Below are 20,535 nucleotides of genomic sequence, written 5' to 3'. Positions count from 1 at the left end.
GGCTCGGGCGGCGAGCAGTGACGCGGTGGAAGAGGAGGAGATCGGCAGTGATCGGTAAGTGTTGATTTCAATGGATTTCCTAAGATTTGTTGGTCTTCTCTTAAGGATTCCTTTAGATCTCTTTGGATTATGAGATTCGATTCTTCACAGCTTGATTGGAATCGATTTGTGGAGGGGATCTTGTTGAAGATCTTGAATCCGGCTGCGCGGCGGCATTGAGTGAGTGATCCAAGGCTATTAGGGCACAGTTCCATCTAAGGTAAGGGTTAAGAATTTCTATGTTTTTGGCCTTGATTGGGTGACCTCTCCCAAGGATTTCGATCAAAGTTTTGAAGATGCTTTGATTCGACAGAATGGAGGGGAGCTTGTGAAGGTTTCTTGAACTCGACAGCGAGGTTGAGAGGCAGTGGCTTGCTCGAGCTGAGCTAGGGTTAGAGCCAAGGAAAGCTAGGGCAAAGGCAATTGAATCAATCTAAGGTAAGCATTGTAGGATTTCAATACTATGTTGTTCTTGATCGGTTTAAGTTTTAGTAAACCTCCGATGCTTCTAGTTTTGAGTTCTTGTTCAATGTGATTCCCAAATTGTATAGGATCTTTAGGAATGGGTTGGATTAGGTTACGATATTTGCTAGAATTTTAATCTATAGTAACATCTTGAAACAGAGGCTTAGAAGTTCTGTTTTATGCTTGCTCGGATTTGTTTATGGCTAGGCTAATCAGAAACTTGGTAAAGCTTCATGAGGTTTGGTTATTTCTAGTGATAGATTAGGTTGTTTACTATTGAAGTAAATGGAGTTATTGGACCTTAATGGACCTTAACCTAAGATGAAGGTTAGCCTAGTTGTAAGGAATTTTAATGGAATGGTTCTGTTCTGTTATTATTCTATTGGATAAATTAGAATAGGTTGAATTGATGTTGAATCCGGTTGTTAATCTTGCTAGGTTTTAAGTAAGTTAGGTTGGAACTAGGTTTAATCCAATTGGATTGATCTGTTTCAAACCATTCTTACAACTATGGACCTAATCAGATAAGATTAAGCTAATGGGGTTTATTAACCTAATGTGGAATAACTTGAGTTTAATTAATTGATTAGTTAAATCATGTTAATAGTAACCCAACGGTTAGATTAGTCTAACCCAAGTTAGGCTAATTAAATAGGGTTAAACTAACCTTTTTCTTAATTAGGGTTTCTTTGATATATCTTGGTATTTAGGGATGTTATTATTGTATTTGTAGGACCCTGAGTGGTTGTAGGACTTCGATACTATACGAGGATATTTCTGGGAGTTCTAGGATTTGACTTGCGATACATCAGGTGGGTAATTTCTGTATTTGGTCAATACAGATCTATTCTATTTCCAGTGCATGTTTTCCTTTTCTATTGTTGTTGATTAGTCTATCGATCACATTCCTATACCTATTTATGGGTAATTTTCTGTATTTGGTCAATACAAATCTATTATATTTTCGGTGCATGTGTTCCTTTTCTACTGTTGTTGATTAGTCTATTGATCACATTCCTATACCTGTTTATGGATTAGACACTTATGTTACTCATGTTTATACCATGCTTGCCCTTATTTCTGTTGATCTTGGATTATCAATTCTGTTGTATGAATCCTTTAATCTATGGGATTATTGTTTCTATCCTTATTTATGTCATCTGTGATCATTAGAGGTTATTATCTTTGCTATGATACCTGTGATCATTAGGGCTTATTACCTATGCATGTTGATTAACATGGTAGATATTGATTACTGTGGTTTGATTATCACATCATGATGCATGATGACGATTGTAAATCCCAATGTTGTGGGTCTATCATTATGGATAGTTGGCCTTTAGTGACATATCTATATAGGTGGTTATGATATCCTATTTCTATCATGGTGATGGTGGCTGTATGACAGTGTACGCAGTCGAGTATGATCTGACCTTGACACCGGTTAGGGGTGGTACTTGGAGAGTATAGGGATAATACTCAGGGACGAGTATTAGAGGACAGATATCGGCCATAGGATGTACGTAGCTATAGATGGCTACCTACTGATTGGGTCATTAGGCTACTTTATTGTAGGGCTGGAGTTATGACCATTTGGATGTCGGACACCCTCAGTCTCATATATATACGAGTATTGTAGCGAGTGTAGGCAGTTGTATCATGCATATGCATATCATGTGCATGATATATATATGTATTGGACTGCACGTATACTGCATTTTGGTTGTATACTTGGTTGACTCTTGATTGTTGCATTATGTGTGACATGTCATTCATATGGCTCATTGTATTTTATGAGATCCATGTTAGTTGTTTATTACCTGCAGAGATATTATTGATCACATGTTGATTTCTGGTATGTATCTGTACTCTTGCTATTTACTTCGTTCATGCATTGTTTCCTTATTATCCACTGAGTATTTTTGTACTCACCAGTCGGACTCTGGAATTTTTCTGTCTTCCCAGATATTAAGTAGGAGATTACAGTTGATGCCGAGGAGATCCTGCCAGACATGCCATCTCACATCCGAAGATACTTCTCATGTGTTGTGTGTGGTTGTATTTGTCATAGAGTTGTGTATCTCCTATTTTACCTTCTTTACTTTTGAGTTATGTTTCGTATCGGTCTTTCTAGACTCTAGTATATTTCTTATTCGTGATTTTATAGTTGTACTCTTTATGTTTCCGCATGCGAAATTTTGGATTTCCTTTCCTGCTTGAGTTTATTCGTTAGTAGTTGTGTAAATTTAGAATTTCATTGTTATGCTTACATCAGGATGTGTTAGTGGCCATGTGAGTCACCTTTCTTTTGTTTAGTTGTATATAAATCCATATTTTATAGTATGAATAGGCCGTGTGGGCCTTTATGTATACATGTATTCAGGGAATTATCATGGTTACTGGGGAGATGTTGCTGAAATTTTTCGGACGGTTGTCTCTCGGGGCGTGGCAACTGGAGTCCAGGCACTCAGATTGGATCCAGGCGATTGGACGTCAGCGAAATCGGGCTAGCGAAGCAATGAGGTGGCAGAGTCCTAGTAGTCAGGACACCTCAGCTTCCAGGTGTCTGGATTCGGATAAGCGTTGCGAAAGTCAAAGTTCATCCAGAATCTCTACATCAGCATACAAGCACCCAGAAAGGGATACAGGCGCTTAGAAGTGCCGAGTCAGCAGCGCCGATGGTGGATCGGCGGACAGCGTAGAGGCGCCTGGAAAGGGTTCAGGCGCTCAAAACACCCTATAAAAGAGCATCGAGGGAGACCCCTCAGAACAACAATTCAGTGACAATCGACTACCGTCTGACGCGAAGCAACATCCAAGAGCGTCATCGTAACGCCGAAGTGCTGCACGAGAAGTCTGCATATCTTCTACTTCGGTAAAATCTAATCGATTTTGTACTTCATTTCTAAGGACGGTAACATTTTTACTGTGCTTATCTTTTGTAATCGTTAACTCCCTTTCGTAAGAGGGGAGTTATTTAGTTGATTGCTCAACGTAAACGATCAAGTGATCATAGGCCTTAGAGTAGCAGCCTGTGGGTGTGAACCAAGTAAAACACCTGTGTCTCTTTCATTGTGATTTTACTTTCCACTATGTTTACAACTTTGATCGTACGAATTCACGGGCATATTTATGAATTTTGAAAAATGCTTCCGATAGCGCTATTCACCCCCTCTAGCGCTCTCAACGATCCTACAATTGGTATCAGAGCGAGGGGCGCTCGAAACACAGTGCAACCACTGGTTGAGCACGTTTTTCAGATTTTTCAAATTTTCATTGATTTATTTTATCTTTCTCCTGCACTGCTAATCCAAGACCAAGTTTTGGAACAATTTTGTTATTTATTTTTATGCTAGAATTAAATAGTCCATCAGGAAGGATTTAATACCGCAAGGGCATCTCTGTTCTCTAAGGAGGACTTCATCTATTAGAAAGGTAGAATGAAGTACCACCTAAAGACATAAGTGGAAATATGGATCGTCATACAAATAAGATTCACAATCCTGACCAATAATGATGGTCTACCACAAACTTGCGACAAATGGGACACGATCACAAGTAAGAAAATTAAAGCAGATACGAAGGCAACCCAAACATTACAATGCGGATTGACCAAGGAAGAGCTGAACAGAGTCGGACCCTTCATCAGTGCCAAGGACCTATAGGATAAACTTATTGAATTACATGAAGGCACATCAGATACAAACGTCAGCAAGAGAGATCTCCTGATCAACAAGTTGTACAATATCAAGATGATAGAAGGGGAATCAGCAAGTGGACTTCACGTGATAATTCAAGACTTGCTGAATGGACTGTATGCGATTAGACAACCCGTTGAAAATCGAGATGTCATAAGGTACGCACTGAAAGCGTTCCCGAGGAACACTTTGTGAGCATCTATGGTGGATGCTTACAAGGTCTCCCGGGACCTTTCTAAAATAAAACTTGATGAGCTATTTTCAGAGTTTGAATTACATGAACAAACTAATGTCGTAATGGAAGAGAAAGGTACATCTCTAATTGTAGGACCAACCAAATAAAGAAGGTCCAGAAAACAGACAGAAGAAGAGTCTGATGAATCATTAGATTTGGAGAGTAACAACGAGATTACAACCGAACTAGTCAACCTAGTTCGGAAGATGCTACGGAAGAAGAAGGGCATAAAAAGATCGAAAGTAAAGAAGATGGTACAAAAAGTAAATTCCAACAAACCATCTACCAGCAAAACGAAGCTCACTTGCTATGGGTGTAAGGAGAAAGACCACTTCAGATCAGAGTGTTCAAATCAAAAGGAGGAGTGCAAGTCAAGAAAGAAGGCACTCAAAGTAACGTGGGACGAATCCTCGTTAGAAGAGTCAGAAGAAGAACTGACCACGAGTTTTCTTATGCTTCCAACTCAGGATGAACCAACTAAAACAGACAACAAGTCAGATAGCGACTCAAGTTCAAGCCACGGATCTGCATCCGTTTCAAAAGGACCCTCTACCACTGTAAGTGAAGAAAAATTATATTCAATTATTTATAGTTTGACAAAGAAATTAGCCAAATCCAATGCCCCAATTGAATCACTCCAAGAGGAGGTAGCACTCCTCAAGGAGAAAGTCAACTCCAGACCACCAACTGAAGTTGTTAAAGTTGGGGACTCAACTCAAGTCAAACTTGAGGAAGAGAACTCCCAATTGAAACTCCAGATTGACGATATGAAAAGATCACTTGAAAAATTCACCTCAGGCTCCAAGTATTATGATTCTTGGAAATCAGAGGGCTGAATACAATTGATCTGGGATTAGACACAAGGCTAAGCATAGAGCACACACGACATTATTAAATAGACCCAAGAAACTAAGAGTCCAAGCATGGGTTCTCAAATCTAAACTGATCAATCCAGTTGAATCGAACCAATTCTGGATCCTTAAGGATCAGATACAACCCATGCATGTTAAATAAAACTGCTTGTATTAATTATTTTAATTTTTATTATTTAATTTTTGCATTAGAACAACTTAAGCTAGATAAGGACTTAAATTTGGTTAACACTTGTCTAACATAGTACCAGGATGCGACCAGATGATAGTACATTAGGGAAACTAAGTTTAGGTAGTTAAGTGGGGTAAGGAGTACCTTATTTGGTCTACTTAGCTAAGTCAATTTAACTGAAGCTACCTCGCCACATCCTAGACTAGTTAGACTAAAGTTTATTCTTAGATTAGCTAAATATATAATTTCTTGAACCAGCTTTATCTTAGAAAGTGGTTGTTGTTCCGATAATCAAGAAGGCACTTGTGCCTCGTCACTGCCTGGAAGCTGACTCTTGAAATATGTATTTAAAGTAAGTCAAACAATTAAATTTGAATCTAACCCAAGGTTAATCAAATATTAGATACCAATAACCTTAATTCCTCAATCAAGATAAAATTAGAAAATCATCTCACACAACCCATAGGATTAATTGTGTGATCATCTAGAAATGGGTGAAATGAAAAATAGGAAACACAAGGACTTGAATCAATGGATGTTGGATAGTGGATGCTCCAGACACATGACTGGAGACAGATCGAAGTTCACCAAACTAAAGTTTAAGAACTTAGGATCCGTTGCCTTTCGAAACAATGAAAAACTTAAGGTAATCAGATCAGGTAATATTGAATTAGACTTAGACTTTATAATTCATAAAATTCTTTTAGTTACCAGTTTAAATTCAACTTATTAAGTATCAGTCAACTGTGTGACTCTGGATATGTGGTTAAGTTCACTCGGACCAAATGCATAATTGAAAATATAGAAAATCCTGAAATTAAACTTAAGGGAATTAGGAAGAACAACATATATAACATTGACTTACCAATCTTCTCAATCAAGTGTTTATTAACACAACAAAAGGAAACCAAGTTATGGTACAGAAGACTGGGTCACACTCATATTAGACTTATCTCAAAGGTAAGTCAAAATGGCTTAGTAAGAGGACTACCCAAGTTAATCCCATTAGAAAATGAAATTTATAATGTTTGCCAACAAGGTAAACAAACTAAGTCAACCCATAAAACAATCAATCAAAATCAAACTAACTCAATACTTGAACTATTATACTTAGACCTCTTTGATTCTCACGGGGCTAAGTCACTAAGTGGAAACTTGTACTATTTAGTAATAATAGATAACTATTCTAGATTCACATGGGTAAAATTTTTAAAATCTAAAGATGAAACCTATGAAAAAATCACTAATTTATGCAAATTATTAGAAAATGAAAAAGATTCAAAAATTAAAAGAATACGTAGTGACCATGGTGGAAAATTTAAAAATACTAAATTTAATAAATTTGTCAAGATAATGGATACTAATATGAGTTCTCATGTCCTAGAATCCTACAACAAAATAGAATAGTGGAAAGAAAAAATAGAACCTTACAAGAAGCAGCTAGGACAATGTTAAACGAATACAATTTAACTAATAAATTCTGGGCTGAGATAATAAGCACAGCCTGCTACATACAAAATTAAATATTAATTAATAAACATCACAACAAGACATCTTATGAAATATATTATAACAAAATTTCTAATTTAAATTATTTAAAAGTCTTTAGATGTAAAGTACACATATTAAACACAAAAGATTACTTAGGAAAGTTTACCTCTAAAACTACTTAAGGAATCTTTTTAGGATACTCAACCACAAGTAGAGCCTATAGAGTATATAATAAAGATACATTAAAAGTTGAAGAAACCACCAACATAGTTTTTGATGAAGATAACTCTCAAATAAATAATAATCAACTCAATGAACCTAACAATCAACTCAATGAACTTAATAACAATCAACAAAATCAAGAAGAAGAAGATTTACAACCAAACACAAGGGAAATAGATCCTAAAGATAGATCTGACCCAAATCTAACAAAATCAGAACTACTCAAGCACCAAGACTAAGATCTAGTCACCCACCTGATCAAATTTTGTGTGATCCAACCATAGGAGTTCGAACCAGGTTAGCCTATAGAAATCTAAGTCAAATAGCTTTAATTTCCAACATTGAACAAAAAACAATAGAAGAAGCTCTACCAGACCCTGATTGGATAATAGCTATGCAAGAAGAGTTAACCCAATTTGAAAGAAATCAGAAGTGGGATTTAGTCCCCAAACCTGAAAATAAATCCATAATAGAAACCAAATGGATTTTTAGAAACAAAACAGATGAAAAAGGGGAGGTAGTAAGAAACAAAGCTAGGTTAGTAGTTAAAGGGTTCAGTCAAGTTGAAGGACTAGATTATGATGAGACTTACGCACCCATAGCTAGACTTAAATCCATAAAAATGTTGTTAGCCTATGCAGCTTATAAAAGATTTAAGCTCTACCAGATGGACGTAAAGTCCACGTTCTTGAACGGGTTCATAAAAGAAGAAGTCTATGTAGGTCAACCACTAGGGTTTGAAGATAAAGATCATCCTGATTATATCTTCAAACTCAAGAAAGCCTTGTATGGACTAAAACAAGCACCTAGAGCATGGTATGAAAGGTTATCAACATAACTAGTTTCTAAAGGCTTTCAACAAGGATAAATTGACCCCTCTCTGTTTGTTAAAACTATAGAAAAAGACTTTTTCATAACTCAAATTTATGTAGATGATATCATATTTGGATCAACCAATACTAAATATTTAAAAGAATTTGTGGAACGAATGAAAAGTGAATTTGAAATTAGTTGGGTAGGAGAACTCTATTTCTTCTTAGGACTACAAATAAAATAAATCAAAGATGGTAATTACATTTATCAAACCAAATATGCAAAAGATTTAATAACAAAATTTGAAATGGAAAACTCAAAAGATATAAAAACACCAATAACAACTAACACAAACATTGATAGTGACCCAGAAGAAAAATAAGTAGACTTAAAATATTATAGGAGCATAATAGACAATCTACTATACCTAACTGTAAGCTGACCTGATATTTTATTTGCAGTAGGCATGTGTGCTAGGTATCAATCAAATGCAAAAGAATCCCACTTAACCGCATTGAAAAGAATTCTAAGATACATAAAAGGAATATTAAATGTAGGAATGTGGTATCCTAGGAATAATAACTTTAACCTAGTATGATACTCTGACTCAGACTATGCTGGCTGCAAACTAGACAGAAAAAGTACAAGTGAAGAATGTCAGTTCTTAGATCAATGTCTAGTTAGCTGGTGAGTAGAAAACAATAATGTGTTGCATTATCTACAACTAAAGCAGAATATATAGCCATGGGTGAATGTGTTACACAACTACTTTCGATGATGCACATATTAATTGATTATAATTTAAAATATCATAACACCAAGGTATTAATTGATAACATCAGTTCCATAAATCTGACCAAAAATATCACTTCATTAGAGACCATGTCGCTAAGGGAAAAATTATACTTGATTATGCTGAGTCTAAATCTAACTTAGCAGATATATTTACCAAATCTCTACCCGAATCTGAGTTCAGCACAAGCAGAAGACATTTAGGGCTATGCTTGGTAGACTAAGAGAAAATATTGAATTTTCAAAAACTTATATTTTTAAATCTATTATTACTTAGTTTTTAAAAAAGTTTTAAAAGATTATTGTATGAGCAATTATTGTTGTCGAAACTTTAATGTTGTTAGGCTTGTTGCCCCTCGTTGACACAAATCCATCCGACCTTAGAACAGGGGCTTAATCGCCTCTGTTCAGTTTGATTCATATCGTCGAGTTACTTTGAGCCACCAGATACCGAATTGAACCGTAGGTTCTCTCTTGGATTGCTTCATCTCCTTCCTTCAATTAGTATCAAAATGGAGACATAACACGTGACTTAGTGAAGTCATCTCAAGGAGATTTCGGCGTGGATACGAATAGAGGCAATTTTTCTAAAAGTTGCTAGTTGATGCCATTTCCGCTTTATGTCATCCAATAAGTATATTTTATTTATGTTATTTTTCTATGATTATATCTGTATGCATGTATATCCTCATGCAGTTTTTAATGCACAAATTATAATAATATAGATTATTACACTTTCATTGCTTGTTTAGTGAAATAAAATTTTAAAACGCGCATAGAGAAACCCAATGTGAACTAGATGCCTATATCAAGATCCTCTACCTCCACATATTGCATATCCCACAAGACTAAAATACACTCATAATCATAATGATGAAAATTATGAGCCACCATCATACTTGGAAATCACCTCTGAAGAATACCATCTAAGGATGACTTGGACAATTTCGTCTCCAAGAGACCAACGACACCAACTCCATGCTTCCAAAGGAGGTGTTCTACCTCCTTTTGCTTAAGGAGCTTGTCAAAGCCTCTTATGTTCTAGTTCACAATCTTCATTTCTACAAAAGGATGACACTTGACCACCTTACATCCTATGAGCACTGATGTTGTACAGTGCCCATTTTCCCCTTCTGTTGTAGATGAAGAGGCTGAGTGAGAGCTCTCCGTGCTATTATTCTTCATGCTGGAACTCAAAGAGGAACCCTCTACACATGTCAAAGATCTAGACTCTAATTTAGAATGAGTAGCACTCCTTGTCGCTCTAGTCTGAGTGTCTTGTGTAGTGTTACTTAGTCCTGACTTGTTGGCCTTCACTTGCTTTTGTGCCTGTTGCCCATCATATTCCTACTCCACCAGTGCTTGTATAGTGGTCGTTGTCTTGCCTCATAAGACTTGCTACACTTTGGTGTTTGCTATCCGTTGCACAAAGAGTCCCATCTTCCTCTAGTAGATGTTTCATTGATGTGAGCTACAATTCTAACCTTGTATTTTATCCAGACTTTGGTGACTAGCATGTAGACCTCCTAAGACTCGTTAATATGCTAGTGTTGCCATAGTCCATAGCACATTGCAAGTTGTTGTTTGGCTGCTCAACTGCCTACACATCCAGCTACCCCTTGATGTTTTTTACTAAATCCTAAATATCTCAGTAGGCTGATAGGATACTATGCCTCCCTCCATCTCAACTCCGAGATGTACTACTTCATCCTCAAATCTACTAATTATCCAAACCTTGCTGCCTATGGGACTCTGATGGTCTCGGCCTAGATCATGGATGATATCTCGGTGAGAGTCTTCTATTTGTTGGATGGATGAAGGCCCCTCCTTTAGCTCAGCACAAGCTACCCAACATGCCCCTTCTGATGTCTGATTCGGTGGCCGTCATTACAATAATATGATAGCAACTTAAACTTGATATCCAAATCAACCTACACCCTGGTTGGCAGCATGATTGACACGATCCTCACCTTCATCCCTTCCAAATCTACCTCTACAAGCAGGCTTGCATAAGTGAGTTGTGTTGGTGCAAGAAGCACTAGATCTTTCCTAGGATTTCGATGTTTGACAATATACCTAAGTCTGGTCAGTTTGACCAAGGGTTTATCCAAACAGGACTTGATGTTTGGATGTGTGGAAGTGAGTGAAGTCTAGTTAGATGACTAGCGAGAAGTCCTAGTCGGTTAGACTAGGCAGTGGAAGTCCTGATCTGGACGATCGGGCAAGGGAAGTCCTGGTAAGTGAAGCTAGGCAAGGGAAAGTCCTAGTTGTAGGCTAGGCAAAGGGAAGTCCTGATTTGGAGGATCAGGCAGAAGTCTTGGCAGAGTCGAAGCACCAGGTGAAGTCTGGGTTGGTCTGGAGGACCGAATCGCAGCAGAAGTCTGGGCTGGTCTGGAGGACCGAGTCGCAGCAAAAGTCTGGGCTGATCTGGAGGATCAAGTCGCAACAGAAGTCTGGGCTGGTCAGAGAGGACCGAGCCGCAGCACAAATCCTAGGGGCTGAGGACAGAGCCGAGCAAAAGTCCAACAAGTCAGGAGGACTTGGTTGGCAAAGGTAAATTCTCCTGAGTGGAGTGGGTAAGGGCGCGTTCCCGGAGTGGAATGGTAGGTGTCAGACTAACCCAGGATTTTGGTAGAAATCTGAAGTTAGACCCATAAAATAAGGGTAGGTTGTGTTGCTTTGTTTGCATACTTGTCTTGCAGGAACCATGATGCAGGGGCAACACATGAGGAGTCCAACTTCAACAGGCCATAACTTTTGACTCGGGACTCAGAACGAGGCACGGTCGGATGTGTTTCGAAGCTCTCTCAGAGGCCTTTCAAACATGAGAAAAAAAGTTACTAGAGTTGACTTAAGATCGACTCAAGATGGAGTCAACTCAAGCAAGAGTGGAGTCGACTCGAGCGGCAGAAATTTGATCTAGCTCGCGGAGAAAGAGGATCGGAGTCGACTCGGATCCCAGTTGAGTCGACTCGAGTGCCCTATAAAAGAAGGTGAACGTGCACAGATGGAAAATATCAATATACAAGTTCTCCTCTCCGACTAGTGGTGGTTTTGAACATGAACGGGGCCAGACGTTTACAACCGGGGAAGATCCAGGAGGAGTGCGGGGCGCTCAGGATTTCCAGATCGGCGGCTACTTGTTTGGTTAATTTCTTACTGTCCTCTATTTTTGTGCTTTATTGTTATCTTTGTTTTGGACTGTAAGACGGGTTTCTCCGCCTCCGAACAAGGTTCGAAAAGGAGACCACTAGTGGACGGGCGCCTCCCGTACATAGGCCTTGGATGTACTAACCCTGGGGGGTTAGGAACCAAGTAAATCCGCGTGTCCCTGTGTTTATTTCTAATTCCGCTGCTTAGTACTTTTGATAGAAAAAGAACGAATTTGAAAAGCGACAACACGCTATTCACCCCCCCCCCCCCCTCTAGCGTGTTTCAGCGATCCTACAATTGGTATCAGAGCCGGTGCGCTCTTGATTGGACTAACCGCCAAGGGAGCAAGACGGCAAAGATGGAGGGGAGAAAGGTATGATTTTAAAAGTTCATTTTAAATCGCATATTATCTGTTTTAAATGCAGGGAGAGAGGGCACTATAAAAATAAGTGTCCTACTCGTAAGATTCGGATGGCACCACCGGCGACAAAGGAGCAACCGATGCCAGGAGATTAGAGAAACAAAGATCATATCCAGTGCTTCAAGTGCCAAAGACGCGGACATTACAAGAACCGGTGCCCGGAGAGGAAGACGAAGAAAAAGTCAGAATTGGGAGAAGTGATTCCGGTAAGTAATTTAATTTACAAAAATACCCCTAGGTTGCATGCGCATGTTAGATTTACCTTTTCTGCAAATTTAGATAATCTTTCTAAAAATTTAGAAAAATTAGAAAAAGTCACCTTGAATAATTCAAATTTAGATAAATATGAAAATTTAGATAATTTAAAATTTTTTAATTTTAAATAAGATAAATTCAAATTTTAAAAAGTTAAATTTGGATAAATTAAAAAATTCAAACTTAGATATAAATTTAAATAATTTGACTAAATCAAATTTGAACAATTTAAATTTTGAAAAAGTCAGATCTAGAAATATTAGATAATAATTTAAATAATTCAAACTTGAATTTTTCTAATTTAAAAATTTCAAACTTAGATCCTAAAAATAAGGAAAACTTATCTAATTTGGATAAATTAATTAATAAATCTGAATTAAAAAATAATTTAACTAATTCAAATTTAACCAATTCAATTATTAATAATTCAAATTTAATTAATTTAGATTTATCTCAAATAAATAAAAAATTAGACCAAGTCTTTAACTCATTCAACCAAGATAATTCATAATTTAATAATTCAACTTTAAATAATTTAATAAATCTAAAAATTAATTAAAATTCAACTAAACAAGATAAAAATGATGATAATCAAGATAAGTTGAATAATTCAAATTTACCTAATAATTTCAAATTAAATAATCAAAATAATCTTAATAGTAAGATAAATTCAAACTCCACCAAGATAAATCCTAAAATTAATAAATTAAATATTAAAAATTTTAAATTAAATAATAAAATTAATTATAACAGTGTACCCTTTAATTATGAAATATTGAATAATTACAATAAATTAAATATTAAAAATTCAAAATTAAATAATAAAATTAATTTTAATAGTGCACCCTTTAATTATGAAACATTAAATAATCTAAAAATAATTAAATTCAAAAATTTAAAATTAAATCCTAAAATTTAGGAAAATAATTTAACAAGTCAAATCTAATTTATTAATTATTCAAACATAAATTAAAATTAAATTAAATTAAAAATAAATTAAAATTAAAATTAAAATTAAAATTATATTATATTATATTATATTTAAATTATAATTAAATTAAAGTTAAATTAAAATTAAATTAAATTAATTTAAATTATCGTTAACTATAAAACTAAATTAAAATATTTTTAAATAAAATAATAGAAATAAAACTCAAAATGTGTCAAAGTGGATTGACACATTCGCGGGTCCACATGAAATATATCAAATTGAGAATTTGATACATGCTTAGAAATTAAAAATTACGTGAATTGTTTGACTCATGCATACTTGCCATGACATGCATCTGCGTTATTTTAAATGCATATAACATGTTGGTGCAAGGTGCACTAAGATCTTGCCTAGAGTTTCGATGTTTGACAATACACCTAAGTCTGGTCAGTTTGACCAAGGGTTGATCCAAACAGGGCTTGATATTTGGATGTGTGGAAGTGAGCGAGAAGACCTAGTCAGTTAGACTAGGCAGTGGAAGTCCTGATTTGGACGATCGGGCAAGGGGAGTCCTGGTGAGTGAAGCTGGGCAAGGGAAAGTCCAAACAGGACTTGATGTTTGGATGTGTGGAAGTGAGCGAGAAGACCTAGTCGGTTAGACTAGGCAATGGAAGTCCTGATTTGGATGATCGGGCAAGGGGAGTCCTGGTGAGTGAAGCTGGGCAAGGGAAAGTCCTAGCGGTAGGCTAGGCAAAGGGAAGTCCTGATTTGGAGGATCAAGCGGAAGTCTTGGCAGAATCAAGTGCACCAGGTGAAGTCTGGGCTGGTCTAGTGACCGAGTCACAGCAGAAGTCTGGGCTGGTCTAGGTGACCAAGTTGTAGCAGAAGTCTGAGCTGGTCTGGGTGACCGAGTCGCAGCAGAAGTCTGGGTTGGTTAGAGAAAACCGAACCGCAACAAAAATCCTGGGGGGCTAGTGTTGAAGATCGTGAGATGGCTAGAGGGGGGTGAATAGCCCTTTTTTAGCGAATCGAATGTTTTTCTCCTACAAAAGGTTAGTACGCAGCGGAATAGAAGAAAAACAACTAATTAATAAACACAAATACAATATAAACACAAGGATATACGAGGTTCGGGGATAACTTGCCCCTACTCCTCGGCGTGTCCGTAAGGTGGACGAAGCCTTGATCTTCGGTAGATCACACCCCGGCAGAAACCGGCTAAATAATACCTCCTTCTCGGTGGAGAAACCTCTCCACAATCAATCTCACGAATAGAAGTTAAGTGCAGAGATTATAAGAAGGAGAGTGTTGAGGCTAATATCACAAAGAACTTACAGCAGCACAGAGCCTCAACACAATCAAGCAGACCAAGAGTAGGAGCACCAGCTCCTTGCACCACTACCTCAGGCAGAGAGCTTCAAAGAAGATCGATGAACCGAACAGAGAACACAACACAACCCCGCAAGCACAAAACCAGCCTTGCTTCTTGTTTCTTGTTGTTCTCCTCCTTTCTCTACTACTTCATCTCCTCCTTTTAGCCTCCAACGGTCGCTGAGTCCACTGCACGCTGACCAGCACCACTGATCATCCTCCTGCAGCTCAGTCTCCCCCGCTATCTTTTTACCTGAAAGTTAAGTGCGACAAACTGCCACAATACAAAGCCAAACCTTGACTTGCTTGTTCTTCATTCGAGTTCAAACTTAATCTGCAAACTCAGAGGTGTATTAGCGAATCAAATATCAGAGTGTCAGTGACAAAAATGTGTAGAATCAGAAATGATCAGAGCCCCGATCAGAAAATGCTTCATCGATCAAGTCATCGATTAAACATCGTGATTTTTTTCTTTGCAACACGTGTAATCGATCAAGTGATCGATTAACACATAGCTTAATCGATCCGCTGATCGATTAAGCCATGGTAATCGATCAAGTGATCGATTACCGATCGTTAATTCCATTTCTCGTTAAACTGTGTAATCGATCAACCGATCGATTACTATTGGCCATAATCGATTAACAAATCGATTATGGTGTGTTCTGTGCGTTTTCCAAATCCTTACAGAATGTTATGTAATCGATCCGGTGATCGATTAACCATCCTAGCCAATGGTTAATCGATCCACTCATCGATTACACTGAGGTGAATTCGATTCCTCACCTGGTTAACTTGTTTCTCACCCAAGCCAACCATATTGGACCATGTATCCAGAGACCAGACTCCCAAGCCTTCTCCGATCATAGTCCGGTACAGAGAACGAGCTACAGAGCCCTCTCTGACTAAATCCGGAGAACGAGCTCCCGAGCCCTCTCCAACTTCATCCGATCCAGAGAACGAGCTACCGAGCCCTCTCTGACCTAGTCCGGAGAATGAGCTCCCGAGCCCTCTCCAACTTCATCCGATCCAGAGAACGAGCTACCGAGCCCTCTCTGACCTAGTCCGGAGAACGAGCTACCGAGCCCTCTCCGACTCTATCCGGTCCAGAGAACGAGCTACCGAGCCCTCTCTGACCTAGTCCGGAGAACGAGCTACCGAGCCCTCTCCGACTCTATCCGGTCCAGAGAACGAGCTACCGAGCCCTCTCTGACGTAATCCAGAGAACGAGCTACCGAGCCCTCTCCGACTTCATCCGGTCCAGAGAACGAGCTACCGAGCCCTCTCTGACCTAATCCGGAGAATGAGCTACCGAGCCCTCTCCGACTCCAATCACCAAGTGTCCGGTCAACCTTGACCCACTTGGACTTTTCGTCTCGTGCCAAGTGGCCGGTCCTCCATGACCCACTTGGACTTTTCGTCTCGTGCCAAGTGTCCGGTCCTCCATGACCCACTTGGACTTTTCGCCATGAGTATTCAGTCAACATTGACTTATTCGACTTCTAATCAACATATTGATCAAACATCAAAATCCAACTTGAGTCAACCCGAGCTTGACCAATCTGGTCAACATTGACCTGAGGTTGATTGCACCAACAGCTAGAACAGAGCCGAGCACAAGTCCAACAAGTCTGGAGGACTTGGTTGGCATGAATTCTCCAGAATAGAGTGGGTTACACTAACCTAAGATTTCGGTAGAAATCTGAAGTTAGACCCACTAGGTAAGGCTTTAGGTTGTTTTGTTTGCTTGCTTGTATGCTTGTCTTGCAGAAACCAGGAGCTGGAAGCAAGAGGGAAAAGCAGAGGTGAAGCAAGCAAAGTCAACTCAAAGTCAAGCTCGAAGTCAACTCAGGTCAAACCTGAGTTGAGTTGACTCAACCAGAGACTTGAGTCGACTCGGCGGTGGAGTCAATTCAGATAAGGTTTTGAGTCGACTCAGGCTGACGCAAAGTCAAGACTTATCGCAGTTGATGCCACATCAACTGGAGTCGACTCAGAAGGCAACTGGAGTCGACTCAAACAGGATAACGGGCGGAAGCGATAAAAGTTGATCTGCCACGTCAGCTGAAGTCGACCCAGATGGGCATCTGAGTCGACTCAGGACCAGTATATAAGGAGGCTTCGACCAACAGCTGAAAATAAGATTTTCATATGCCTTCCTTCTGACAAGAGCCGCTACTGAATGCGAACGGGGCCAAGCACGAGCAACCGGGGAAGATCCAGGAGGAGTGTGCGGCGCTCAGGACTTCCAGATCGGCTAAGTGTTTGGTTTATTTGTTCTTTATTTATTTGTATTATTTCTTGAACTGTAAGATGGGTTGCTCCACCTCCGAATGACGTTCGAAAAGGAGACCACTAGTGGACGGGCGCCTCCCGAATTAGGCCTTGGACGTACTAACCCTGGGGGGTTAGGAACCAAGTAAATCCCGCGTGTCCTCTGTCTCTTATTTCTAATCCACTGCTTAAGTATTCTGATAGTTAACGAAAGATTTCGAAAAATCGAAACGCGCTATTCACCCCCCCCTCTAGCGCGTACACGATCCTACATAACATGTTATGTCATCATGTTTATTTTTCTGTTTAACTTATAACGGTTAGTTAAGGACACATGAATTGTTGATACTTGACAACATAATACCAGGGTGAGGCGAGATGATAGTACGTTAGGGAAGCTTGGTCGAGGGCCCGCGTAGTCAAGTGGGGCTAACTTTGAGTTGACTTTCCTTGCTTCACCTCTGCTTTTCCCTCTTGCTTCCAGCTCCTAGTTCCTGCAAGATAAGCATATAAACAAGCAAACAAAACAACCTAAAGTCTTACCTAGTAACTTCAGATTTCTACCAAAATCTTGGGTTAGTCTAACCCACTCCCATAGAATTCATGCCAACCAAGTCCTCCAGACTTGTTGGACTTATGCTCGGCTCTGTTCTCGCCCCCAGGATTTTTGCTGCGGTTCGATTCTCTCTAACCAACCCAAACTTCTGCTGCGACTCGGTCACCTAGACCAGCCCAGACTGATTTTTAAAACTTGGTCACCTAGACCAGCCCAGACTTCTGTTGCGACTCGGTCACCTAGACCAGCCCAAACTTCACCTGGTGCACTTGACTCTGCCAAGACTTCCGCCTGATCCTCCAAATAAGAACTTCCCTTTGCCTAGCCTACAACTACGACTTTCCCTTGCCCAGCTTCACTCACCAGGACTTTCCTTGCCCGATCGTCCAGATCAGGACTTAGACTGCCTAGTCTAACCGACTAGGTCTTCTCGCTCACTTCCACGTTTCCAAACATCAAGTCCTGTTTGGATGACCCCTTGGTCAAATGACTTAGGTGTATTAAAACATCGAAACTCTAGGCAAGATCTTAGTGCACCTTGCACCAACAAATTTGATATTTACTTAAAATTCATGATTGCTGTGTGTATCTATACTATTTTTTCAAAAATATTATATTTGAAAATTGGTTGACCAACACTTAGACACAAACCTCTAGGTCAACACTAAGTCAAAACCCTAAGACACATAGGCAGAAAATCCTTGTAGTCAACAAGGATGTCCTAAGAGAGTGTCTAGTTCAGGGGAGGTCATTCTTGAAAGACTTATATTTAAAAGACCTCATAAAAAAAGTTTAAAAATTAAAATAGTTTGAAAAACATTCTTTTTGAAAACTATTTTACAAAATATTTTAAAAAACTGTGAATAACCCATAAGACACATAGGAAGATTGCCTTATGGTCAACAAGGAGCTCTATAGGAAATGTCAGATTTAGGGGGAGTCTAAACTTAAAAGTTCAAGAAAAAATTATATTTTAAAATCTTAAGTTATTTGCTATGGTTGATTTAGATTAACCTCTAAGACACTTAGGGAGTTTGCCTTGTGGTTAACAAGGAGCCCTATGGAAGTGTCAGATTAAGGGGAGGTCCAAATTGAAAGAGTAAAATTAATTTAAAAATTATTTTCTCTAAAATTATTTTTAAATTTATTTTATACATTATTCTATTGATTTAGGATCAAACCCTAAGACACACGGGAGAGTTTGCTTTGTGGTTAATAAAGGGCCCTGAAGACGTGCCTAGTTAAGGGGGAGATTCTAATTTTAAAAGGATAATAAGTAGTTTTTCAAAAAATCTATCTATTTTGAAAATACTTATTTTTGAAAATACTCTATCACAAACCATATTTCAAAAATTATTATCCATTATTCTTTTAATTTGAGTCAAATCCTAAGACACACAGGGAGATTATTTTGTGGTTAACAAAGGACCCTGAGGATGTGTCAGGTTATGAGAGAGATTCTGACTTAAAATAATAATGATTAGACTTTCAAAAATTTTCTATACCTATTTTAAATTTTTTTTTGAAAAACCAGTCTTGAAAAAGTCTTTGAAAAATTATTCTAATATTCCTTAAAAATTTTGAAAATGCTTTTGAAAAATAATTTTGTAAAATTATTCTTGAAAAATCTATCTTTAAAAAATTATTTAAAAAAAAAATTCAGAAACTTATTTTGAAAATACTTATAAAACACTATTTTAAAATACTTTCAAAATTTATTCTGGTAAAACAACTTGGTTTGAAAAACCTCTTATAAAATTTATTTTTAACTCTCTTTCAAATTATCTTTTAAATCTACTATGGTCTTTCAAGATGTCAAAACTTAATTGTGACCATAGGCATTACCATTATTGTTGGTGCAAGATAGAATGAACCTAAATTAACTTTAAATATTTTTGATGTGTGAAAAGGGGGAGAAGAGACCTTAAGTTAATAATATAGATTTCTCTCAGATAATTAAACCCTGACCTATATTAATTTAAAAAATTATCAAACATCAAAAAGGGGGTGATTGTTGGTGCAAGAAGCATTAGATCTTTCCTAGGATTTCGATGTTTGACAATACACCTAAGTCTGATCAGTTTGACCAAGGATTGATCCAAACAGGACTTGATGTTTGGATGTGTGGAAGTGAGTGAAGTTTAATCAGATGACTAGCGAGAAGTCCTAGTCGATTAGACTAGGCAGTGGAAGTCCTGATCTGGACGATCGGGCAAGGGAAGTCTTGGTAAGTGAAGCTAGGCAAGGGAAAGTCCTAGTTGTAGGCTAGACAAAGGGAAGTCCTGGTTTGGAGGATCAGGCAAAAGTCTTGGTAGAGTCAAAGCACCAGGTGAAGTCTGGGCTGGTCTGGAGAACCGAGTCGCAGCAGAAGTCTGGGAGAACCGAGTCGCAGCTGAAGTCTGGGCTGATCTGGAGGATCGAGTCACAGCAGAAGTCTGGGCTGATCAGAGAGGACCGAGCCACAACACAAATCCTGGGGGCTGAGGACAGAGCCAAGTAAAAGTCCAACAAGTCAGGAGGACTTGGTTGGCAAAGGTAAATTCTCCTAAGTGGAGTGGGTAAGGGCGCGTTCCCGGAGTGGAATAGTAGGCATCAGACTAACCTAGGATTTCAGTAGAAATCTGAAGTTAGACCCACAAAATAAGGGTAGGTTGTGTTGTTTTGTTTGCATATTTGTCTTGCAAGAACCATGATGCAGAGGCAACACATGAGGAGTTCAACTTCAACGGGTCATAACTTTTGACTCGGGACTCAGAACGAGGCACGGTCAGATGC

The 20,535-nt window shown here is 38.4% G+C and overlaps 1 long non-coding RNA gene across 1 annotated transcript; it reads left to right on the top strand.

Annotated features, from left to right (window-relative positions):
• The first annotated feature begins 350 nt into the window (after window positions 1-350).
• On the top strand, window positions 351-2,685 carry LOC141842728 (uncharacterized). Its single transcript, XR_012602976.1, has 3 exons — window positions 351-477; window positions 1,238-1,316; window positions 2,470-2,685. It is a non-coding gene; the product is annotated as an uncharacterized LOC141842728 (long non-coding RNA).
• The last annotated feature ends 17,850 nt before the right edge of the window (window positions 2,686-20,535 follow it).

The sequence above is a fragment of the Curcuma longa genome, chromosome 12 (assembly GCF_044706935.1).
Source record: "Curcuma longa cultivar G26 ecotype Majalengka, Jawa Barat chromosome 12, ITB_CL_G26_1.1, whole genome shotgun sequence".
Taxonomy (NCBI): Eukaryota; Viridiplantae; Streptophyta; class Magnoliopsida; order Zingiberales; family Zingiberaceae; genus Curcuma; species Curcuma longa.
Note: the sequence above shows the minus strand (reverse complement) of the source record. Positions and strands in the feature narration are given on the sequence as shown.